General features: G+C 38.4%; 1 protein-coding gene across 1 annotated transcript in view; it reads left to right on the top strand.

Annotated features, from left to right (window-relative positions):
- The window catches only part of npy2rl (neuropeptide Y receptor Y2, like), a 117,802-nt gene that overhangs the window by 56,043 nt on the left and 34,185 nt on the right, over nucleotides 1-27,574 (top strand). The gene's annotated exons all lie outside the window — the stretch shown is intronic.

The raw sequence follows: 27,574 nt of genomic DNA, 5'->3' as shown, positions 1-27,574 counted from the left end.
AACGTTGCACATGTCGGAAATGAAAAAAATACAGCTGTTAACTGTGCTACTCAACTAGTGAGCAACATATACAAAACAGGCACCTAAGCAAATCATTGTCTGGAAATTACACCATGTTTGGACCGTGCATTTTTAATGGTGCTAAATATATATATATATATATATATATATATATACACACACACACACACACATACACATACACAGTCATCGAAAAAATATTAGACCATCAAAAGTCATAAAAAACAATGGTTATGCAATCCAGTCCTAACTCCTGTGTGTATCATGTGACTAAAACAGACCAAAAAGAAAACATGGAATGCCTAAAAGCACTGTTTTTGTCAGTACAATGTCATAGATATTGATGTAAGAACTGAAGTGATTGTGGTTATTATCAAGAAAATCAAGGAAAATAAATAGATACCAGCTCTGAAATTAAACTATTATGAGCTATTGTTGTTATTACATCTGTCCAAACAAATGTACCTTTAGTTGTACCAGGCATTAAAATGAACAAGAAACTGAAGAAAACAAGGGTGGTTTAATGTTTTTTTTCTGCGACTGTATGTTCCTGTTTTATTTATTTATCTGAACAGTTGTATAATGTTCTTCAGCACATCTGTCATGTTCAACCTCTGACGGAAAATAAATCCTATTTAAATCAAAAATAACCTTCTGATGTCCTCAGAACTAACTTGAGTAATAGAAAATTTAAGCTTGACAAAAATAGTGATTTGATATAAATAGTGATACATATTGATATCGTCTGATATGAAAAAAAAATATTGTGATATGATTTTTTTCCATATCGCCCAGCCCTGAGCTAAATAATTTTTTTTTTTTTTGCATTGTTTTGTTAGTCCTGGTCAATAAAGTTTATTATATCTTGTGACATATGGAAGCGAGGCACAATGTAGTAGAGAGGGAGAGATCCCATCTGGTTTTTCTGTTAGTCATCAGGGCAAAGACCGTAATAATTTATGTTATCAGAAAACTGTTTGTTGTTTGAGAAAGAAATTTAATTAAAAACTTGTTTAATTTTCATATACCACCACATATCGTTACCATCTTCTATCACGAATAAACCTGTTGTGGACTCAGTAAATGACCAGCAGTTGTAATTGTGAAATAGAATTCCCCAAGCATTGGCTGGTTCACCTTCTGATAGAGAACGTGTGCTGGGTTTAGACCGCTGTGACTCAGGTTAGTTTTATATATATATATATATATATATATATATATATATATATATATATAGAGAGAGAGAGAGAGAGAGAGAGAGAGAGAGAGAGATAGATAGATAGATAGATAGATAGATAGATAGGTAGGTAGGTGAAGGCTGTCGATTTGTCCGCTGAAATCTGGCTCCATCATGTCAGTGATGCAAAGTCACAAATACTCATTTCTTCTAAACTGCCCCTCTTCAAATCCATTTATTTTATTGAATTTCTCTTGTTCGTTGCTCATTATCTCCACCAGGAGGTATTATGATGACTTTGCTTTGTGTGTTTGTTTGTTTGATTGTTAGCAGCTTTACGGGAAAACTATTCCAACCATCTTTACCAAATTTTACCCACAGATAGGCCTAGGCCCTGGGACCAACCCATTAAATTTTGGGCCCAGTAGGCCACAGTTCAAGGTCACAGCAAGGTCACAAAATATACAATTTTCCTCTCTCATCATTGAGAAATTTTCGATATTCATAAAAATGCAATGCAATTCATAAAAAATGCAAAACGACTCTGATTAGCCTCCAATTTGATCCACCTGTAGCTTATAACAATATATTGTATCTGCCACAAAATTGTCCACATCCACTGTGGAATGTGGACTCTGTGGACATTTCAATTTAACATTGAAAATCCCATTTATGACACATTTTTCATTATAACTCAACAAACATTGATTGGAATTTAACAGAATTTGACATAAACGACTGGTACCAAGCTTCAACTTTGTACGAAATATCGTTCCGCTCCATTTCTCTTCCGTTACGCAGTGTTGACTTTTGGGTTTTTTTATGCACCATTTTCAAACAAATCATAAAAAATGCAATTCATGAAATATTTTGAAATTTGTTTTGCACATCCATAGTTTAAAAAGAAATAGTTAATCCACACATGCACACTGTTCGGGGTGCTTGGCAGAGGTTTGCGTTCTCTGAACACTTGTTTCTCAATGTTGTTACCAGTGACTCACTCCATGTGCAGGAGCGTTGTCTGCCTCAGCAAACTGATTAAGAATGGTTGTGATTGGTGGATGGCTGTGTGCAGTGTGTGTCACGTACCCAGGGTGAAATTACATGAGAACACATTGAGTTCATTTGCCTCCTACATTGCAGGACCTGCGATGTGACTATTGCGCACACGTACATTGCAATGACAATGCTCATATTGTGCAGCTCTAGTCTGGAGTCATTTCCTGTAAGCATCATCTACACAGGAGTTACCTACCACAGAGACGTGTGGATGGATGTAAAAACAGCACGACAAGAAAAAGGAGAATGTATAATCTGAGCTATAAATAAGTGTGATGCCACTGCCAGCTGTAATAACCAAAATAAATGCAGCGCTTACCCTCAATGACCCACTTTGGCTTTGTTTTTGGGAATAATGTGATCAAGCCAGGGTGAGAGGCTGACACTCAGAGGATGACTCAAAGCTTCCTCCAGTCTGTTCTTGCCTTTGATTTTTTTTTTTTTTCACAATCACAATAGAAAAAATCCTGCCTCACATGAATCAACGGTGTGGAAAAGTAACAGAAATGTGACAGAGGAAGGATATTGACAGGCGTCCAGCGTCCAGCATGAAGCCAGGCCAACTTGTATGAGCTGGAATCTCAGGCTGCTGTGTGCTGATAACGCCATCAGTTTATTTTCCAACCCAGTGGGCACAGCTATGTCGTCTGAAAGGGGATCCACAGAGGAAGGGTCCAGACTTCATGTCGTGGTCCTCTGGGAAGTAGTCTGTAGACTTTTATGTCTGAGTTATGGCACTGAATGTGTTGACATGAGGAGAGACTTCCAAAACTTCAATATGGAGTGGAAAAATATCACAGTGTGACTTTTCTGTATTCAGATTTCAAGCTTTTCAGGCAGATTTCAATGGCTCATCTGCATTAGAAGGTGCACATCCTTCCTAAAAAACAGAAATAGGTAACAAAGGGTGGGTGTAGGGATGCACGATTTTGGCCAAAGCTAAAATCCAGATTTTTTTCCCCTGAAAGCTCGATTTTTGGGTAAAACTACAAAAGACAACACAAGTCAGCATGTCGTTTTCGTGAGCAGCCCTCAATGCAAGGCACTGATCACTACCTCAAATCTGTGAGGTGTTCACATGTTCATTTGTTGGAAGCTCCAAGAATAAGTCCAGATTCTTTTAGGTCTCATTTGTATAAATTTAATTTGGTTTATCTGACTACAAACAAAGTACAAAGTATGACTTAGCGCTGAGAATCCACTCCAAGCAGGAAATGGATCCAGACATTCCAATGCACATCAGTTTTATAATCCTTGTAAACTGATCCTCAAACTATGGGCTGACCCCTTGTGGGCTAAGTGGGTTGGGTCACAAAAATGGGCTAGAGTTACCTGACTCTAAAGTGAAACAGATGTTTAACCCTAGGCCTGTGTTTTTCAACCTTGGGGTTGGGACCCCACATGGGGTCGCCTGGAATTCGTATTAATTGATGGAAAAAAATGTCAATAAATTATTGATAAAAAAAATATTTACATCCACCAAGGAGGTTATTCTTTTGCCGGCGTTGGTTTGTCTGTTTGTCTGTGTGTGTGCAAGATAACCCAAAAAGTTATGGGCAGATTTGAATGAAAATTTCAGGAAATGTTGATACTGGCGCAAGGAACAAATGATTAAACTTTGGTGATGATCGGGGGTGTGGGGGCCATGGGGGCCTACTGATCTGCCTTGGCAGAGGTCTGTTCTCTCCGAGTGCTTTTCTAGAAAAGAGAGCGCAGACCTCCAACAAGGCAGATCAGTGGGCCCCTGTTCCTTGTGCCAGTATCAACATTTCCTGAAAATGTCATCAAAGTTCTTCCATAACTTTTTGAGTTATCTTGCTAAAAGACAGACAAAAAATCCCCCCCCGGTCACCATCAAAATTTAATCGTTTGTTCCTTGTACCAGTATCAACATTTCCTGAAAATTTCCCGCGCAGACCTCCGCCACGGCAGATCAGCCCCCCACCCATCACCACCAAAATGTAATCATTTGTTCCTTGTGTCAGTACCAATATTTCCTGAAAATTTCATCAAAATTTAACCCTTTAACAACGACAGTCTCACTGGTGCTGCATTTTGCACTTTACAGCATTCCAATGACTGTAACTCCTGGACCGTTTACACCATCCACAAAATTCAAATGACATCAGAAAGCTGAGATCCTGAGCTTTCCATCATTATACAACACTTTACAGCAGCAGTATCATTTGTTCCTTGTGCCAGTATCAACATTTCCTGAAATTTTCATCCAAATCTGTCCATAACTTTTTGAGTTATCTCTCTAAAGTAATCTGTTACTATAATGTATTAATTTTGGAGCACGGTACTCCCAACACTGGTTACTTTTAGTGATGCAGTCTAGTTTGGTGGATCCAAAAAGCAGGTTTCTTTGGTCCATTCTCTGCTTTTTAGTTAAAGGGACGTTGACATCACATTGATAATCAAATATTAACAGGGACTTTTTAATACTCACGTACTTCAACCTTGTGGAGTACTTCCATGCAATCCTATTAACTGATACTTGTTCCATTGATGTAGTTAACATAGTGAACTTCACGGTACCACATTTCACCCGGGGGATGAACTCCTCCCTGAGTTTTTTTTTTAATGTTCCGCTGCTTTTATTCTCTCTCCTGTGAGATTTGATTTAATAATTAATTCTTGAAGGTTAGCAGCGATCTCAGCTTCTTCATTTGAGAATAGAGTCAAACATTAATGCTTTTTGGCACAAAATATTCATTTTCTTCCTAGTTTTCTTGGTTGTTGTCATCCCTGCATAATTCAAATGCCATTAAGGTCCCGTTTCATTTTCTTTTCACTTTCTCATTGAGGTCAGGTTTCTCCTCACCAGTTCCTCGGTGCTGAAGTCACTCTGTTATTCCAGCAGAAATGTCATTCAGACACTCCTAATGTGGTGCCTTCAGGGTCGCCAATGCTCTTTTCTGATTAAATTTACAGCACCTCGGCAGCGGGTGCCGCTCACCTCCGTTCCTGAAGCACTTTTCTTTTCATGTAGGTCGAACCAGACGAGCAGATGCTATGATTTACCAACATGATTTCAAGGAGAACGTGCTGGTGTCGGTGTTGTGTCCTGACAGGTTTGAGTGCTGAAGAGTCAAAGTGTTGGAGTGTTATGTTAATATTTTATGGTATGTTTACGTGAATTACACAGGATTCACCTTCAAATAAACTCCATTGACATTTTTTTTTGTTTTTTTATTTTCTAGAGGGGGAGTAGGTCAGAGTTCCACTTTTTTTATGTATTTTTAAAATCTTTCTTTTTTTTGCCCCCATCATATACTTATTATGGGTGAAATTTCAAATGTCTGTAGCAGCAAAACTATTGGTTGAATTCAAACCAAACTGGGTTTACAGACTGTCAGTGACGCAGAATAGATGTCACTGCATTTTGGGAAAAGCAGGTCAAAGTTCCTATTTTTTATGAATTTTTAAAATAAAATTTTTCCCTTTTACTTATAATGGGTGAAATTTCGAATGTCAATAAAAACATAAATTTTGTTTCAATTTACTTCAAACTTGGCACATATATAGAGGCAACTGATATGATGACATCAGCACATGCATAGACATGATGACATCAGCTGGGTCGATGCCAAAATAAGCTACAATACATGCGAGGGGTGGGGTTTGTTGTTGTTTATATATACTTCTTGGATTTATTTAGATTTTTTGCCACATATGGACAAGGAACCAAATATGGTAACTTCATTGACCTTGATTTTCTACATAACAATAAAAATGTTGAAAAATTTCACAAAAGTTATAGTCGTGTTAAGTCCTCCAATAAGACACGAAGCAATGTGACATCATGAATAGCGTAAAGACAACACACCACTTTTAACTGGCGTGTTATCTGGGCACATTATAAGCTTTCAGCGTGTATATTTACGCCACGTAAAATAACACGCCATTAGCGTGATTAATGGTTAGGTGTTAGGGTTAGGGGTAGGTCTAGGGTTAGCGGTTAGCGATTAGTGCATTTAGGGTGTGGTTTAGGGTTAGCGGTTAGCGATTAGCAGCTAGCACATTCACAGGAAAAATTAAGGAGCATTTATTCAAAAGTCAAAAATATTTTCCTCAAACAGAGTAAATCTGGCCTCATACTGAGTATATTTGGCTCTATACCGAGTTTGGAGAGCTCTATCCAAAGAGTAATTTTTACTCTTTTCAGAGAGGGACAAAATGTTATCTGAGCTGAGGCAATTTCTCATAGACTGCAAGGGAAGCTCAGCTTCTCCTAAAATTATGAAAATTAAATGGTTAAATATGTACAGCTGTGTTGACATTTCATTGACTAGAAATGTGTTAGAACACGTTCATCTCACAGACGAGTTTGTTCAGAATCAGCTTTATCACAAATCAACAGACTCAATGTTGTTCACTTCTCATACATTCCCGTGTCTCTGTTTTCTCATTCGATCTCTGCTCAGTGCATTTGTCCGTAGACGCTCAGCGTCCATGCACTTCAATGGGACTGAGTGGAACAGCTTTTTTCATTGCCTCTAAACTGGACGGTAATTGGATAAATGCCACGATGTTGTCCCGCCCCCGGACGCTCAGTGTCTCTGGGGGTGAATGGAGCTGTGGGCGGAGCTCGGCTGGGCTGGACGCCAGGATTCCACGTGCTGATTGGAGGATCAGTCGAAAGGCTGAAACCTGTTTGATTGACAGCTATTTTCAGATCTCCTCCTTCACTGACACAGTTCAGTTTAATACCGTTGCACATTCTGCTGTGAAATGGAGAGAGAAACCACTACGAAATTACTTGTTCATTTCTTGCACTGTAAATAAAACACACTCATTGTACTTCCTTGTTTCAATTTAACATAATTTCAACGTTTTCTGGTTTATTTGGTATGATAAGGTCACTGACCATTTTCTTAAAAAGGAACAGAGGGACGAATTTATGTTTAAATAACCTGACTTTTTTTTTTTTCTTTTTTCATGTAAGCTGACAATGAGCTTCCCCTCTCTGAAAGACGAGCAGCTGCTACTGTATCCGAGTAGAGTAAAATTTTCTTCAATTGGATTAAATTTTACTCAGACACATTTCCTGTGTTGACACGCCATCAAATGGCATTAAATAACATGTGAAAGGATGAAAAGGCATACGTATAGCACGCCAAATGCAATAAACTGGCGTCACATACAATGTGATTTCATGGCATCAGTCTGCACGAAGAGTCTTTCTATGAGCGTCCTATAAAGGGTTAATAAAAGAACCAACAATAATCAGGCACATCCATGATTTAAACAGTGTCAAAGTGATGAATCTTCTCACATGTTTCTTTTAATCTGTTGCCCTTTTCGTCATGCGTTTCATTAGAACTGAACTGGACTGAACTGTGGCCTCAGATCCCACAGCTCCACAATGACACCATCTCCTTAATTTACTTTTAATAAGCCGTTCTCTAAAGACGGGCTCCGGATATTACCCCAGTGATTGATTCTGGCTCCACTCAGTGAAGTCCCTTAACTCTAGTCCAGACAGCCCGGTCATCGCTGTGATTGGTCCATTGAGGCGTCTGGCTGCGAACACAACAGGATTGGGGGGTTTCTCCTCCGACAGATGGGCATTAACTTGAATCGGAGCTGCTTAGTTTCGTTCTCCCATGTGAATAATTGTCAGAAAAAATAGAAATCCTCAGATGTGACGCTGGCCTGGATTCGCGATTTGACTCGGGCCGTTTCATTTCCAGCTCGGCGGTGAAATGAAACGTCCGTCGGCGGTGTTAAGGCGCCGCGGGCCGTGTGGTGACAGCGCCGTCGTCACCTCGCTCTGACTCCTTTCTCCTTGCTCTAGTTCCTGTTCCGCCACAATGCACTGGATCAGACATGTTGGATACAGCGCTGCAGGCTGGACATCCGGGCAGCTGCTGTCAAGAGCTGGTGGACTCAAAAAGTACCGCAAAAATATGAGTAATAGACTGTTAGTGGTAAGATAATCTGGGTTTGGTTTACTGCAACTCATGAAGTGGGAAAGAACGAAGGGCAACAGCATAAAAAAACCTGGACGACTCTAACAATTGGATTCACTGCTGTATGCGTGGTAGCGTTCTAGTGCTACGTAACTTTTTTTTCTTTTTTTTTTGCATTAATGCAGTGGTTCCCAACCTTTTTTGGCTCATGACCCCATTTTAACATCACAAATTTCTGGCGACCCCAGACATTCAAAACTAAGACATTTTTTTTACTAAAATTTTTTTTTTTTTTTTTTTTTTGTGGGTTGGGGTTAGAATTAGAAAAGAAAAAGTACTATTTTCGGTTTGTTTTTGATTTTATTAGAAAATGAGCATCCTGTAGATTCTGTATTTAGCATGTGGCTGAAACACAATGTTGATCCGATTTGATTCGATTCAATGCGGTAGAACAGGAGTTCCCAGACTTTTTTGCCTCGAGACCCCATTTTAACCCCAGACATTCAAAAGAGAGACTTTTTTTTGCTAAAATTCTTTTTCTTTTTTTTGGGGGGGGGGGGGTGTTGGGTTAGGATTAGAAAAGTTTGCTGTTTGCATTTGATTTCATTAGAAAGGGAACATCCTGTAGATTCTGTATTTAACATGTGGCTGAAACACAATGTCAACAACACTAGATCGGATTTGATTTGATTCGATGCGGTAGAACAGTAGCTCCCAAACTTTTTTGGCTCGCGACCCCATTTTAACATCACAAATTTCGGATCTACAGAAACACCGGGACACGATGGCAGAACCGGGTCTGGCTGCGATCACACACTAACAAGGTCGGTCTGGTTCTTACTGTGGCCCAGTTCCTCGTTAAGGTATTTCGAGTATTTCCATGAGCGTCCAATAAAGGGTTAAGTCAGACGATACACCCTGAAGTAAAATGTCACAGAATTCCACAACTGAAGAAACTGAAATAAAAGTGTTTGAGGTGAAATCTGGGAAAGGCCGTGTGAATCCTGTGGTGTGGAAAACATCTGCCCCCCCCCCCCCCCCCCCCCCCCGAGACACAGGAATATAACACAGGTATTAAAAGCAATGCCTTGACATTTAAGTTAAATGCGAAGGGAGAAAAAAAAGGAGTTACAGAGCAGGAGGAAACAGGTGGAGGGTGAGGACCGGCTCATGTGATGCTCTGTAATTACAGGAGCATCCACAAACGAAGGCACCTTATGGGATTCCACCCACTCCACAGGAAGCAGAAAAGGATGAAAACTATATTGAGTTAAAAATCTAAAGTGGGAAATTGCAAAGAAATGAAAGTTAATGTTATGGTGTTCAGGAAAGACTTTCTTGTGGCCATTTTTTTAAATATTGTAATGCCTCGAAGCAGAGCCTGCAGTTCCAGCAGTATTTTTAAATTAATGTCCATAATGCAATTATAATGACATTTATATTTGATGTGAATTAAAATAGCAATTCAAGGAAAACCCAGAGGTCTGGTGTGAAACATTCATGAGGATAAGGGAGGATCTAATCGCAGAAATTGATTATTATATATTCAAGGTGCCATTTCTCAAAATAACAGAGGGGGGGTGGGTTTTTTGGGGGTTTTTTTGTCAGGACATCACTATTTCTAAGTTGCTTTAACCTTCATGTAACTAAAAAAAACTCCCATGTTTTCTGGAAATAAATTTGTGCATTTGACCGTGTCGTAAATAGTTTAGTTTCGAGTCGGATATTGCGCTTATGCATGGGATTGGATTTTGTGCCTAAAGGAAACTCCTCATACAAGTTGTTTTCCATAAAGTTTTCAGTACTCAGTTTTTCCTCTTTGGGGTTTTGTGAATTGATGAGGTTTTTGTTATTAGTCAAGTTTCCTCAAAGTGATTTTTGAAGTGAATTCCCATCACTACTTTCACAGACTCATTTATTTAAAAAAAAATTCTCCTTAAAACTTGAAGTTAATAGAATATGATGGGTTCACCCAAGTGATTTGCACCCAAGTGTGTTCCTTCAATTAATCTGATATTTTTGCCTCATTATATCAAATATTTCTTGTTTTAACACCAGTTAAAAGCCACTTAGAATAATTTGTGCTGTTTAATACATTTAATGAAGATGTATTTGAGTGCTGGAGTTTGGCCATCTGGAGTTTGAGGCTTTTATATCTATATAAACTGAATCAGTAAACAGAGTAGTTTGTCATTCAATAAGTATTTGGTGTTTTCACTTTTCACTTTGTTTTAAAAAACTTCATATTATTTTTCACAATTTAAATAAGGTTAGAATTCAAAAGTTGTTAATTTTTGCATGATCTTTAAAATTCTGGCCACCAACTAAAATGTGCACATTGTAAACAAAAGAAAATTACAAGACTAGCATCTGTCTGCCAAGTGTGCCTAAAACGCACTCCTTCTTCCATTTGATATGTATGATTAGACCTGACCTTGATTTACAAAAATAAAATCAAATTAGACCAGAAAAATAAATCAATATATAATATTTAATAGTTTGATTTATAGGTGTGCATTTTTGGCACACTTGGTGACAGATGCTAGTATTTTTGAACATTTGACCTAGCGTCAAAAATAATAATGCAAATTAACCAATGTTGGAGTTAATCATTGACATATGCCAGGATGCAAAAATCAAATAATATGTAATCCACTTTTTATGTCGTATATTGAAAAAAAATAAATAATTTTTTTGTGGGTTTTTTTGCGTCCAAAAAATTGGTTTGTTTACATTACAAACACAACATTTAAAGGGCTAAAAAATGTGACAATTATTGAGTATTTGGTGTTTTTATTTACAGCTCAAGTTGATGAAATAGAAAAAAGTGTAAAAGAATTAAAAACAAATTGTATGAAAACATTTTTGACATTATTCCACAAATGTGCCAAAAAGGCAAAAAACATTAATTTTAGATGACATTTAGTCTATATAATGTATATTATTCTGGACTGAGGCAGAAAAGCCAGCTGTAGATTACTGCACAAAGTGAGAATTTGATTTTCCTTGGTCAGGATATGTACAGTCAGTCCAGCTGTGATTTACAAGATTGACAATTAATACTGAACAAACAAGAACTCAAACTATGAATTATGAAAGAGCTGCAGCATCTGAAACTGACCACAATGAACATTTGAAAGATAAACAGAACCACAGCGCTTCAGTTTCAGCTTGTCATGTCTTTTATGTATTGTGATTGTTCCTCTCAACTCACTATATATTTTTATTGGTAAGTTTTTTTTGTTTGTTTGTTTGTTTTTTTTCATCAATTACTAGAAATTCCAGGCGACACCATGTGGGGTCCCGACCCTAAGGTTGAAAAACACTGACCTATGCGCTACCATAGATAGTCTTGTAACAGCTTCCAGCAGCATTTATTGTCAACGGTTGTCAAACTAGCCAACCATGAAGTATCTGGGGAAATATGAATGTTAGTCACTTAGTTGAAACATATTCCGGAGTGACACCAAGTGGGCCATCACCCAGTTCCGGTCATGTCTCTCTCAAAACATGCCATGAAGAGAGAGGTTGGCAACGAGCACAGGCAATTTCAGGGAAAATGGGAGACGGAATATTTTTTTGTTGAGCACAGAGGCACCCCTACGCGTCTCATATGCAGAGAAAGTTATAAAGGAATACAACGTCTGACATCGTTTCTCAACTAGACATGCTGAGGAGTTTACAAAACACCAGGGAGATGAGACAAAGAACCGTATTGCCAATCTGAAAAAAACGTCTATTGAAGCAACAACATTTATTCAAGGAGGCAAGTAAAGAGAATGAAGCAGCAGTTGAAGCAAGCTACGTGGTGAGTGAGATGATTGCTAGGGCCGGAAAGTCATTCAAAGAAGGCGAGTTCTTAAAAAAGTGCTTGTTACCAGCGGCGAGTAAAGTAAAAAAAACTTTTTTTGTGGAATGCTTAACTGACCCAGACCCTACCTCCAGCAGCCCCCAGGTACGTTGAGTTTGGGACCCCTGATCTAAACCCTAAGCCTAAAATGGTCCACCTGGACTTTTTTCTTATTTCGACTATAAAAAGGTTAGAATATAAGCTGTGAGTGAGTCCGTTTGCCCTTTTTTCCAGAACACTTTTTTCCCCAGATCTGTCAAAATCCAACAGTCATTTACAGTTTACTGCATGTTATAATTCTGCTAAATCGGCTTCTTCTCCAGCTTCTAGTACAGATGTGAGTGAAATTACCAAAATGACCCAATAAAACCTATAGACTACAACATCTTAGATTTCAGAAACTGTTGGAATTTTTCCAGTTGCACAAACAGTGAAAGAGTTACATCCATCCAAACTGCATATGCACAGGGTGTGTCAGCGATGACACGTTAGGTTTTAAAGAGTTAACCTATAAAGACCCAGTGCTACTTTTGTGTCTGTTCCCAAATGCATTTTTCTCCCTCCTCATCTATTTTGAACCTTTCTTATGGGATTTATCTCCATTTATTATAATATTATCCTCTGTATTTTGTATTTTTGTCAGTGAAAATCAGGCATTTTCCTATATTTAATTCACTGCCCATGTAGATCAGGGGTGTCAAACTCAAATTCACAGTGGGCCAAAATCAAAAACTGGGACAAAGTCGCGGGCCAAACTCAATATTTATTGAAAAATTGACTGCAATTGTGCATGTTTTCCCTTCTTTCCAGATATGTAACGTTAAACCTTTTCATATGGAAATAAACTTTAGTTTTGCTTTAACATTGAATCCAGAACAAGCAAAGCTTAATATTATAAACGTATGAGAAATTAAATTTGAAATAAAAGAAACATCAGTAGTATTCGTTTCTTATTTAAATAAATAAAATAAATGATTAAGTCTCTCTATCTGTAGCCTTTGGAGTTCCTTTTAAATGTAAATATTTTTTCACAGGCCAACGACAAAACAACCAAAAATAATAATAATTTCCTTCAATGAAAATTCAATCTTTCAGCTATTAATAGTCCACGCCTTGGAATGGAAAAAGTCATAAAGAAAACAAGCTCAGTTTGCTACACTGATTTACACTGATGCACACTGGTCCAAGCCAGATACCTGACATCTCCTCTTAGATGCAAGTTCATCAATGTCTGGGGTCAGGCTCTGAGCCGAGAAAATCCTCAGGACTGAATGAAGGTGTTCGTCAGTGAGACGACTCCCGTGTGGTGTTTTGTTCATCTTTATCAAAGACAAGAGTTGTTTACATAGATATGTGCTGCCAAACATAGACCATTTGAGCAGCATGGGCATGCCGGAGTTGGGGCAGTGTGTCGGGGAGGAAACATGGAAAGTGTGCAGCACCCACAGAGTCATACTTTGACTTGAGCGTATCATTACACTGGAGCTTAATCAGCTCCATTTGGTGGTTGGTTGGTGCACTTTTCACATCAACCGCAAATGGATTGCTGAGCAGTTCAAATCTACATTTCTGGATTTCAAAGTCAGCAAATCGTCAGGTAAACTCGGAGCTGAGTACACCGAGTTTTTCAGCAAACTGTGCAATAGCAACACAGCGGGAGAGATCTGCTCTTTCATGGTTTAGCAGCACGGAAAATGACCCAAGTTTCCCTGCAGCATCTGAGTCTCTGACAGGCACAACTTGGTTCTAAAAGCCCTCACCGTACTGTACATGTCTGTGATGACATGGCCCCGCCCCTGAAGCTGCAGGTTGAGTGCATCGAGATGGCTCAGCATGTCACACAGAAATGCCAGGTCACACAGGAACTTTTTGTCCCTGAGTTCTGTTTGCCTCAGGAATGAATGAATGACTGGCAGTACGACTGCTAGTGATTGTAAACAAAAAAGGCGGAGGCGATTACCTGTCTTGACCGATGCGCAAACACACTAGCAAAGCTTTCTGGGATTTGTGGTATTAGCGGTGTATGCGCTGTACACTGGCAGGCCAGCCCTAATACATATTTGATATGATCTCACGGGCCAAACATAATTACACCGTGGGCCAAATCTGGCGCACGGGCCTGAGTTTGACATATATGATGTAGATGTTCATAAAAGCTCAAATTAAAGTTGAGGGTTTTTTTTGTTTTTTTTTTTAAAAAGAGAAAACTGAAGAAAAAGCGACTTTTTCAGCAATATATCAATAATTGAATGTAAAAACAAGTGTCTCCATCCACTGTCATTAGTCACTATTCCATTGACTCTCAAATTGTGTGACAATAAATTGTGCATAAAAATTTACCAAATGGAAAAATGACAATTTTGCCAAAACTCTTGTATTTTGATGAAAAGTTTTTGCGCTGGCAAGAAGTGGTTTTTTGGGCGTAGTGAAATTGGTATATCAGGCAAAATTGCAACGGAAAGACCTTTTTGCGCAACTAGAGTCATGTTAACAAAAAAAAAAAAAGGATGTTGACAGACAGTACAACAAGCAAAGAAGAAAAGATTTAAAACAAACACGGCGCGATATGTATGGACACACCAGGAAACTATCATTTTTATTTTAGTACGGGCTAGAGGGGTAACAAGCATTCTAGATTCAAAACAACAGATATTTATGTTTCCCACCATTACGCGCTTCAGTTTTTTCGACATTTAGTAAATATTGGTAAAGTTTTGCGCATATGTCCAATGGAATATCGACTATTGATCCAACTCCATGAGTTTTACTGGTGAACCAATGTTGTAGAAGATGACGGTGTTTCCATGTTTACTACAAAGCTTCTGAACGTCCAAATGGGTCAAATCTGATGACCATGAAAAGACGGCAAACAGTATTTTACACCAATTATTTTACATGAATTAACAGGATTAATGGATCAACAGGTATTTAACATTTAAATCAGTCGACGGTTTCAGTCGCCAGTGGCAATTTGGGTCTTTATGGGTTAAAGACTGCAGCCTAATTTGGACTTTTCCCTTTGAAAAACAGTTAAAGAAATAAGGAAACTGAACATGAAGACAAGCCAGAGGGGCTTTATTAACCTTGGCTTTTGTTTGGGTCACTCTCTTTTATGCAAACACCTCCGAGAACCACTTTGTGATTGAATGAAGTGTGTTTTTTCTCGGCGGCGTCTCTGGAGTGGCTGTCGGTCCTGCTTGTGTTTCCATGTCAGGACCTCAGGGTGTTTCCTAACAGCTCCGTGTCTTTGTTCTGACCTGCAATCACACAGGCCAGCTTGAAGAGATAAATAATGAACAGTCATCCTCGGAGAGAGATCGGGCGAGATTTCTGCCGCTTGCTGAATGTCAATGAAACGTCTCAACAAACATGAAATGAAATCTCAGTGTTTGTGTTGGAACAACCTAGAGGTAACGCTGTGAGCAGAATTTGTTAGGAAAAGCATGGGAGTACAACAGGACCTGGTGTGTTTTTATCCAACTGAAGCCTGGGAGAAAACACTTTGGTGTGACTTTGAAAAGACTACAGTGACTAAATCTCACAGATGAAGATGAGTTAGACGTCATAGAGGTTTTAGTCACAGATTATGCGATTTGGAGAAGACAGGGACTCATACGGGGTCAGTCAACCTTTTAATGTTCCTTTCATGGGACCCTTACAATTATCCAGGGTTGGGGTTAGGATTAGAAAAGAAAAAGGACTGTTTGCTGTTTGTATTTGATTTCATTGGAAATGGAGCATCCTGTAGATTTTGTATTTAACTTGTGGCTGAAACATTAGATCGGATTCGATTCGATTTGATTCGTTCACAGCCTTTTTTGCCTCGTGACTAGGGCTGTGTATTGGCAAGAATCTGGCGATACGATACAAATCACAATACTAGGATCACGATACGATATATCACGGTATATCATGATACTGTTAAAAAGGCAAATTTTTGTCTGTTTCTTTTTTTAAATGATTATTTCCTGGAAGAATTGAATTACACCAGAAATATGCACAAAAACTAAAGACATTTTTATTTGATCAGAACAGGATCTAATGCTATATCACAAAATGTTCCTGTGTTAAAACTTAAATTTTGTTTTACAGACATTACAGTTTAAGATCCTGTTCTTACGTTCATATTCTATTAGTTCAGAACTAACATCAGAACATTATTTTTGTGCAATCCCAACAAAGGAACTAACATTATTTAATAAAAGAGTGTTAAATAATAATAAATAACATATAAACAAAAACAAAAAAAAACAAAAATGAACCTCCACAATATCTGCATTTGAATAAATACCTAAAAATATCGATACAGTACTTTTTAATATCGATTAGAGCCCGACCGATATGGGATTTTTGGGGCCAATGCTGATACCGATATTGGGGGCTAAAAAAAGCCGATATCCAATATATCGGCCGATATCTGATATTGGCCGATATATGAAATAAGAACACTGATCTACACAGGATATAATAATCTAATATTAGACAATTGTGGACAGGTGGATAAACAGTTGCATAAATCTTTCTTTATCTCACAAATATAATTTACACAACTTTCAAATAAAAACTATGCAATCACAAAAATAATTAGAGCAAAAAATATGACTTATCACACAATTATGTTTTCACTCACAAATTTTGATGTGTCTGCCTCACGGCACTACAACTTCCCATGTGGACTAAGGACTAAACTGAGCATGTGCAGAGTGAATTAGGTGAGTCCTAAGTTGTTCCTGCGGTTCATCCTCGTCAGAGCATGCGGTAGCGGTCCATGATTTTCGCCAGTGATGGTGGTGGTTGGGGGGTCGGAGTCGGAGCAGGGGGGATTAGCAGTAGCTCCGTGATTATGTGATTGTGTGTGGGGGGGTGATAGCGTCATTGTCCGAGCAGGAGTGAAAGTGAAACTAACTTGCTTTATTGTTCGTCTGACTCTCCATGTCACACACACACACACACACACACACACAGGAACAGCGAGTGACAGAATCTCAGTGCAGCAAAAAAAGTGAAAATATCGGCCACATCGGCTACATATTGGCTGATGTTGATTAATTGGTGAAACGCTATAATCGGCCGGCCGATTAATCAGTCGGGCTCTAATATCGATACAGTACTGTGAAATGAAATACCGCGATATATTGCAGAACCGATATTTTCTTACACCCCTACTCGTGATCCCATTTTAACATCACAAATTTCTGGCGACCCAAGACATTCAAAATAGAGACATTTCTTTTGCTAAAATTAATTTGTTTTTGAGCATGTACAGGGTGGTGAAGCAAAATTTACAATGAACATTTAGTTGTTTTTTCTCAGCAGGCACTTCGTCAATTGTTTTGAAACCAAACATATATTGATGTCATAATCATACCTAACACTATTATCCATACCTTTTCAGAAACTTTTGCCCATATGAGTAATCAGGAAAGCAAACGTCAAAGAGTGTGTGATTTGCTGAATGCACTCGTCACACCAAAGGAGATTTCAAAAATAGTTGGAGTGTCCATAAAGACTGTTTATAATGGAAAGAAGAGAATGACTATGAGCAAAACTATTACGAGAAAGTCTGGAAGATACTATTAAAGAAGAATGGGAGAAGTTGTCACCCGAATATTTGAGGAGCACTTGCGCAAGTTTCAGGAAGCGTGTGAAGGCAGTTATTGAGAAAGAAGGAGGACACATAGAATAAAAACATTTTCTATTATGTCAATTTTCTTGTGGCAAATAAATTCTCATGACTTTCAATAAACTAATTGGTCATACACTGTCTTTCAATCCCTGCCTCAAAATATTGTAAATTTTGATTCCCCACCCTGTAATAGTTTGCTATACTATGTTGCAAATAAATATTAATTTTAGATGACATTTAGTCTATATAATCTATATTATTATGGATGGAGGCAGAAAAGCCAGGTGTAGATTACTGCACAAAGGGAGAATTGTATTTTCCTTGGTCAGGATATGTACAGTCAGTCCAGCTTGGATTTACAAGGCTGACAATTAATACTGAACAAACAAGAACTCAAACTATGAATTATGAAAGAGCTGCAGCATCTGAAACTGACCACAATGAACATTTGACACATAAACAGAACCACAGTACTTCAGTTTCAGCTTCACAGTTTGTCATGTCTTTCATGGATTGGGTTTGTCTCTGTCAACTCACCATACATTTTTTCCTAGTAAGTTTTTATTTTTATCAATTACTAGAAATTCCAGGTGACCCCACATGGAGTCCTGACACCAAGGTTGAAAAACACTGCAGTAGAACCTTACTGATCCCTCAGGAGACTGAGGTTCCAATTGCTGCACAACACCGAATATACACACTAGACATACTACAAGAAAATAGCAAAACAATAGTCACTTTTCCATTGACCCTTAAATTGCATGACAATAACTTACGCATAAAAATTTACTTAATAGAAAAATGACAATTTCACCAAAATTCACAAGTTTTTGCACTGGCATGAGGTGGTTTTTCAGGCCTAGCGCAATTGGTAGATCACGCAAAACTGCAATGGAAAGACCTTTTTCCACAACTGGAGTCGCGTGAATTAAAAAAAAAAAAGATGTTGACGGATGTTTCAACAAGCGAAGAAGAAGAGTTTTAAAAGAAACGTGTGTATGTGTGCACACCAGGAAACCACATCATTTTTTCATTTAGTACGAGATCGAGGGGTAATATATAACAATAATGAATATATCTGTAAATCAACACCATATTTACATTTTTCACCATGTTTATGGAATGACTTCTCTGGTCATCTCGCGATAATAAACAAATCATTGCATTTGTGATTTAATGGAAAAAAAAACAATATTACGCACTTCTGTTTTTTTGGCATTTAGTAAATATTGGCAAAGTTTTGCGCTGATGGCCAATGGCAAAGCGACTAATAACTAAAAAAGAAAAACAGTATTGAACATTATAAAATACTAGTAGAAACAACAAGTATCAAGGTAATAATAATTACAACAAAGGGATAACAATGAATGAATAGGTAATTACTGTTAGTAGCAAAAGCAAGAAAAAAATGAAATAAAGAGAATAGACTATTGGGAATAATTTAATACATGAACATGGAACAAATAAAAAAATGTAAGGTGTAAATATACGACTATCCAAGGAATACGCTTTTGTCATATTTCTATGAAAATCCCCACAGTTTTGTCACCCTTAATCCCAGTTACATTCAGCTGTGATACAAAGTAAAGCCCAAATATTATACTAATTCCAAAAATGGCTGAACTTGCCCTGTTTTTTTAATTTAACTTCTAAGTCCATGTGAAACAGGCGGAGCCTGAGTTTGTCCCAGTGTCGACTGTTACCGACAACATGGTCGAGGTTTTATCATAAATGCTGGGAATGTCCCAAACACAATCCTGGTATTACACTGAGCTAACATTGTTTACTTGACATTTGCTTAGGAATTAGCTAGGCTTCGTGCAGCTTTATCTCTGCAGCTGATGCTAAAGCTGAACAAGCCAATAGATCTGCTGTTGCAAAAGGAAAAAAAAGACATGTCCAAATAAAGGTCGAGATTTCTGTGATACTAGAAGAACATCCTGGTGTCCTATGTTCTCAGTTATGTTCAGACTTGAAGTCTACAGACAGTGGCACATCCTGAAAAAAAATGGAGGGGGCGGGGGGGCAGAGGAGAAGCTGGGCTTCAGGATTTTAGTCACTTTAACAAATTTTTATAAATTTTTTAGCTTTTTAATTTTTTTATTGTATTTGATACATATTGTATTGTGCTGCTGTACATTTGAATTTCCATCTTATCCTATCCTACCTTATCCTATCTTATCACACCTTACCTTACCTTAGCTTATCTCATCTTATCCTACCTTACCTTACCTTATCCTATCTTATCACATTTTACTTTACCTTATCTTATCTTACCCTATCCTACCTTACCTTAGATTATGTTATCCTATCTTACCTTACCCTATCCTACCTTACCTTATCCTACCCTATCTTACCTTATCCTATCCTATCTTATCACACCTTACCTTACCTTATCTTATCCCATTCTACCTTACCTTATCTTATCCTATCTTATCCTAACTTACTTTACCTTACCCTGTCCTACCTTACCTTCCCTTATCCTATCCTACCTTCCCTTACCCTGTCCTACCTTACCTTACCTTACCGTACCCTACCCTATCCTACCTTACCTTACCCTATTCTACCTTACCTTACCCTATCCTACCTTACCTTATCTTAATTTATCTTATCTTCATTTTCTTATCTCCACCAAGGAGGTTATGTTGTTGCCAGCGTTGGTTTGTCTGTGTCTGTGCAAGATAACTCAAAAAGTTATGGACGGATTTGGATGAAAATTTCAGGAAATGTTGATACTGGCACAAGGAACAAATGATTAAATTTTGGTGGTGATCGGGGGGGGGGGCACTGATCTGCCTTGGCGGAGGTCTGCGCTCTCTGAGTGCTTCTAGTCTTATCTTATGTTGGGTTAACATATCCAGCTGCCCCTGGTATTCCTCTGTTAAAACAGTCAGGTCTGTTTATCTGTCTGTGAACACAGTGGCGTTCCTCTTCCCACTTTACTCACTGAAGTCGTTTATGTCCACATCAGGACACTCAGGTCTCAGGTGTTCAGACAAATCAAATAACACCTGCATGTACCACATCCACGCTCACTAAGACTCCGCTGATCCGCAGAGTTATCGACGGCAGATCCGCACGATGGAGGAGCGCCGGAGAAAGGTTGTTCGTGTGACCTTTGACCTTTTTTTTGCGAGGTGAGCTCTGGTCTCATCTCGTCATGTTTCTTCTTCGCTGGCGCCGTCTTAGGTCGTGTCAGCGCTGAGCGGCCCGAGGCGACATGCTCAGTGGATCAGCTCAGTGAGCCGTGGACGATGTGTGTGTCTGTTTATTCCCCAGTGAGTTTGTGTTGCATTTGTGTTGAGGTTGTGTGTGTTGGGTTTTTTTTTTCCCTGTCGATGTGTAGAAGTGTTCATACATGTGTGTGTGTGTGTGTGTGTATATGTTGGTATTTATGTGCTGTACATGTGTGAGGTGGTTTCCCCCTTAGGCTAGTGATGTGATGTGTGTGTGTGTCCCCCAGTTGTTGAGTTTGGTCGGACTCTGGTTCTGTTCCAAGAGTCTGAAAACTGCATCGACCCTTTAAAAAAAAACAGCCTCAGACTAAATTACTTGGCATTTATGTGTGTATTCACCACATTTGTTCTCACAGTTGTGAGTTTTTTTGTTGTGTGTGTGAAATACTAACTACAGGTTGGTGTATCCTGCCTCTGTGAATAAACTTTTATTTTATTTGCAGGCACGAAGTCCAAAAGTAGACAATACACACACACACACACACACACACACACACACACACACACATATATACAAGACACAGAATTAACTACAAAAGCACTCAGAAAGTGCCCCCCCATCACCACCAAAATGTAATCATTTGTTCCTTGTGCTAGTCTCAATATTTTCCCAAAAATTTCATCAAAATCCAAACCCACCGCCCCCCCACTCCCCTGATCACCACCAAAATTTCATCTTTTGCTCCTTGTGCCACTACCAACATTTCCTGAAAATTTAATCAAACCCCCTTTGTCCACCCCCCGACCCCTGATCACCACAAAAATGTAATCATTTGTTCCTTGAGCTAGTATCAACATTCTCTGAAAATTTCGTCAAAAAATGCACCCCCCACACACCCCACCCCCAATCACCACCAAAATGTAATCATTTGTTCCTTGTGCTAGTCTCAATATTTCCCAAAAATTTCATCAAAATCCGAACCCCCCGCCCCCCACCACTCCCCTGATCACCACCAAAATTTCATCTTTTGCTCCTTGTGCCACTACCAACATTTCCTGAAAATTTAATCAAACCCCCTTTGTCCACCCCCCGACCCCTGATCACCACAAAAATTTCATCTTTTGTTCCTTGTGCCAGTACCAACATTTCCTGAAAATTTAATCAACCCCCCCCCCCACCACCACCACCACCACCACCACCAAAATGTAATCATTTCTCCTTGTGCTAGTATCAACATTTCCTAAAAACTTCGTCAAAATCCACCCCCCCCCCCACCACCAAGTTTAATCAAAATCCGTCTATAAGTTTTTGAGTTATCTTGTTAAAAGACAGACAACCACCCCACACCCCCCCATCACCACCAAAATGTAATCATTTGTGCCTTGTGCCAGTATCAACATTTCCTGAAGTTTCATCAAAATCCGTCTATAACTTTTTGAGTTACCTTGCTAACAGACAAACAAACAAGCAAACAGACAAACTCCGGTGAAAACAGAACCTCCGCTGTTCCTTGGAGAAGGTAATTAATAGCCAGATATTGAAAGTTAAGTTCTTCCTGAAAACAAAGGTGCAAAAGAAATGACAAAAAATATATATATATATTTTCTGACACTTTTATTGCAGATAAAACTTGAAGACACCTATGCGTCCTGTTATTATGGCTGTCTTAAAAGGATCGCGGTATAGGAGGTAGTTTATCTGATACCAACAGGAAACTCTGTCACTTTGAGAAACCAATTTTAAAAAGCCTTAATGAAAGAGCAGAACAGAGGCACGATGGTAAGTGAAGTGGCTTAAAAGCTCTGAAAACGCTGCGAAGAGTCTTTTGAATTCTCCCAAACATGTCATTTCCAAATGCTTCTCCGTAAATAACAGTCCTCAAAGTGAGAAAAATAAGACAGTGACAAGAGTTTGCGTCTCATTAATGGTGATAAGTGTGAAGTTGGTTTTCCACAGACTGAATACTGATCATTAAAAACTTTGACGATGTGCGAAATGCGTTTGAACATATTCTAAGAAAGACACGTGTAGCAAAGGAGTGTTGACGCCTAAACTTTTTGGACCTTTCCGTCCGCCTACGTGGCCTGAGCTTTATGTTTGAAGGCGTTGTGTGCGAGCATTTGCGGCGCCTGAAGCGGGTCGGCGGCGGTGGGATCAGCCCAGTACAACCACCATCTGCTCTGGAACCGAAACATGCTCTGAAACGCCGCAGGGAAACAACAACACAAACGGTCCACACAAAAATGTCTGTTTCTCTAAAGCACATTGAAGTAAAAAGAGTCCAAACAGACCAGTGGAGAAAGAAAGTTGGACTTTTAGGAATGGAAATGTGGACGTTTGGAGTGTGTTTCAGGGGAAAACGTGTCCATCCAAGTCAGTGGTGTAAGTGTCAAGTGGAGTTTGGATTCTCCTGATATGACATATGAGTTTTATGGGTCTCATACTTTATTAAACTTTGACCCATAAAGACTTATGTGGCAGTTCCAAAACAGTTTTTTCTCTGTATTTAACCCATAAAGACCTAAACCATCTACTGATCTAAACTGTTTAATACCTATTGATCCACTAATCCTATCAATACATGTAAATAATTGGTGTAAAATGCAGTTTGTCATCTTTTCATGGTCATCACATATGACCCATTTGGATGTTCAGAGGCTCTGTAGTTACCGTGGAAACATCGTCATCTTCTACAACATTGATTCACCAGTAAAACCCATGGAGTTGGATCAATGACCTTTTCGACCACGCAAAATTCAGACTTGTATGTACTTGAGGATAAATTCTGTTCATTTAAATGTGATTTTATTTTTGTCTTAATTTGCTTTGTTTTGTTTTATTTAGTTTCTTTGCATGTTTAAATAAATAAATGACAGTGGATGGAGAAACCTGTTTCTGTTCAGTTATTAATAGATTTGCTGCCATATGAAATTTTGCCCATTATAAGTAAATGGGAAAATTTTTTTAAAGATTTGAAGATTTAAGAAATTCATAAAAAATTGAAACCTTGATCTTCTTTTCCCCAAATGTAATGACATCTGTGTCACTGGCAATCTATAAACTCAATTTGGTGCGAATTCAACCAATATTTGTGCTGCTACAAACATTTGACATTTTGTCCATTATAAATAAATTGGAAAAAAAGAAAATAAATAAATACATACATACATACATACATAAAAATTCATTAAAAATTTGAACTTTGACCTACTGTTCCGAAAGTGTAATCAGAACTATTCTGGATCACTGGCAATCTATAAACTCAATTTGGTATGAACTGAACCAATAATTTTGCTGCTACAGTGTTAACAAACAAAGAAACAAACCATACCAAAAACAATAAAGAAAAAAAAGACCCAAGAAATCCAAAGAAACAAACAAACCAAACCAAAAACAATAGTCCTTGCCTCCCTTTCAGGGGGCGGGGTAACAAATCAATGCTGTGTATGAACAGACTGGATCAATCACTTGTTTCATTCTTTAACCAAACTAGTTTTGGTTAAACTACTGGAACGTTTATAAAATAACTGAGCTCAAACAAGTCAAACGTGTAGATATTAAAACTGAAAGCAGCAGAAAACTGAATCTACATCAGACTATGAAGTGTAAAAGTCCTGTTCTAACACTGTGTTTGTTGGTTTATTAAAGTTAAATGTCCACTCATACCAGTGGTGATTTCTCACAGACTGCAAGGGAAGCCTGGCCTCCCCTAAAATTACGAAAATTAAATGGTTAAATATGTTCGGTTGTGTTGACATTTCATTGACTACAAATGTGTTAGAACACGTTCATCTCACAGACGAGTTCGTTCAGAATCAGCTTTATCACAAATCAACAGACTCGATGTTGTTCACTTCTCATACATTCCTGTTGCGCTGTTTTCTCATTCGATCTCTGCTCAGTGCATTTGTCCGTAGACGCTCAGCGTCCATGCACTTCAATGGGACTGAGTGGAACAGTTTTTTTCATTGCCTCTAAACTGGACGGTAATTGGATAAATGCCACAATGTTGTCCCACCCCCGGACGCTCAGTGTCTCTGGGGGTGAATGGAGCTGAGGGCGGAGCTCGGCCGGGCTGGACGCCGGGCTTCCACGTGCTGATTGGAGGATCAGTCGAAAGGCTGAATCCCGTTTGATTGACAGCTATTTTAAGATCTACTCCTTCACTGACACAGTTCAGTTTAATACCGTCGCACATTCTGCTGTGAAATCGAGAGAGAAACCACTACGAAATTACTCGTTCATTTCTTGCACTGTAAATAAAACACACTCATTGTACTTCCTTGTTTCAATTTAACATAATTTCAATGTTTTCTTGTTTAGTTGGTACGATAAGGTCACTGACCATTTTCTTAAAAAGGAACGGAGGGCGGAATTTATGTTTAAATAACTTGACTTTTTTTTTTTTTTTAAACGTAAGCCGACAATGAGCTTCCCCTGTCTGAAAGACGAGTAGCCGCCACTGACTCATATGCATTTGTCAGTGTCTGTATTTAGATCCAGTCTGGATATGTGTGAAGTATGAACAGCAGGAAAAACTACAGTTTCAGGTTAAAAACAGCTTCTATCAACCCAAGTGGTCATATTTACTGTGACCTCCCTTTGTACTTTACATGTTTTTAACCCTTTGGTTCAGACAATGTGAGATTCGTTTGAGATTTATGGCATTAATTTTCTGTTCAACACATGTCAGATGTTTCTAATTGTTTTTTTTTTCTTGTCGTGGGGTAAGGAATATTAGACCAATATATCAGACGAATGGGGCATAATGAGACACTGTCATCACAAAAGCAACAATAAAATGACTGGAAATGATGTGGAAATAAGGATAAAACAGGCTATTTATGTTAATGTCACCAACCTGCTGTAATGCAGAGTGACTCTGACGGGTCAATATTGAACATTTAATAGAAGCTTCTGGTACAACTTCACCTACATCTAACCTTCTAATTGCTCAACAGTATGTGGATGGATTTTTGTTTTCTTTTGTAATGTTTTTTTTAATTTTTGATTCCTTATTTAAAAGCAGCTGGTTCAGTATTTCCTGATGATACTATTAACTCATAAAGACCCACTGATACTTTTGTCTCTCTATTCTATGTTTCTTTAGTGATTTAACAGCATTCATTATTATATTATACTCCTGATTTTCCTGATTTAAAAAAAAAAAGCACAAAAACTAATTTAAGTATCAAACTATTGGCATTTCTTTGTCAACTAAAGAGTTAATAATAGAATATGAATCCATAATTCTACCTTTAGGGCCAGGTTACAACAGGAAAACACTGAAATTTGTTCAGTAGAAATGTCTGGGAGGATCAGAGGATGTTTAACACCTGAGAGAAGCTCCTGGATTCAGAAGCGAAACAGTAAAACTTGTCCGATTTGTCGCATAAATGTGTCCAGTGTCGTCGTGGGTGCATGTTGGCTCTGGACCAAACTGCATGTAAACCAGGCTATTATTGTTATCAACGCTGTTTCCTGTTTTAAGCTGATTATTCACAGTAATCTGCTGTTTGTTTCCAAGACAGGTTTCAAATAAAAGAGAAACTAAGCCACTCTGAATGTAAATCAGTGTATTTGTACGAAGGCATTCTGGCTTATGCTGCGTCTGCTGGATGTGGAAAGTGGAAAAGAAGCAGCTGGTCTCTAAAGTTAACAAGAATCATTCGGTTTGCTCCCATAGGTGTTTGTCACTGGTGAGGTACATGTATTTATTCATGTATTTGTCTCTAGTGTTGAAAATATCACTTTTTTTTTTATATTGACAACACAGGTCAGGTTAAAGCCTACATTTATAAGATAATTCGTCATGAGAAAAGGGTCCAAGAAAGGTCAATGTGTATAAAAGCCACTTTTACACAGAGATACCGGAAAAAAGGTGAGATGGTGATCCCACCTTTTTTCCACCTTTGACTGATTTCCACAACCAAAGGAGTAACAGAGGTGAGACAGGCTGGACTTTAAACAGCGGACATGTGTTCTGGAATCAAAGAGGCAGTGACGCAGCGTATAGTGCAGTGGTTCTCAACCTTTTTTAGCTTGTGACCCTATTTTAACATCACAAATTTCTGGCGACCCCAGACATTCAAAACAGAGACTTTATTTTTTTGCCAAAATGAATTTGTTTTTGATCATATAATAGTTTGCTATACTATGTTGCAAATAAACATTAATTTTAGATGACATTTAGTCTATATAATGTATATTATTATGGACAGAGGCAGAAAAGCCAGGTGTAGATTACTGCACAAAGGGAGAATTGGATTTTCCTTGCTCAGGATATGTACAGTCAGTCCAGCTTGGATTTACAAGGCCGACAATTAATACTAAACAAACAAGAACTCAAACTATGAATTATGAAAGAGCTGCAGCATCTGAAACTGACCACAATGAACATTTGACAGATAAACAGAACCACAGTGCTTCAGTTTCAGACTCAGTTTGTCATGTCTTTTATGGATTTGGATTGTCTCTGTCAACTCACCATATATTTTTGATTAGTAAGTTGGGTTTTTTTGAGTTTTTTTTTTTTTAATCAGTTACTAGAAATTTCAGGCAACCCCATGTAGGGTCCTGACCCCAAGGTTGAAAGACACTGGTATAGTGCAACACAAGGGAGTAGGTTTGATTTTGACATTGGTGGGGACACAAAAGTGCTCCGAGGCAGCACTCCGGAAAGTTGATGTTTTTTTGCATTTGCGATTATAATTTCACGTCATGTTGAGCTGATCAACCAAGCAAAC

Source organism: Sphaeramia orbicularis, chromosome 18, assembly GCF_902148855.1.
Source record: "Sphaeramia orbicularis chromosome 18, fSphaOr1.1, whole genome shotgun sequence".
Taxonomy (NCBI): Eukaryota; Metazoa; Chordata; class Actinopteri; order Kurtiformes; family Apogonidae; genus Sphaeramia; species Sphaeramia orbicularis.
Note: the sequence above shows the minus strand (reverse complement) of the source record. Positions and strands in the feature narration are given on the sequence as shown.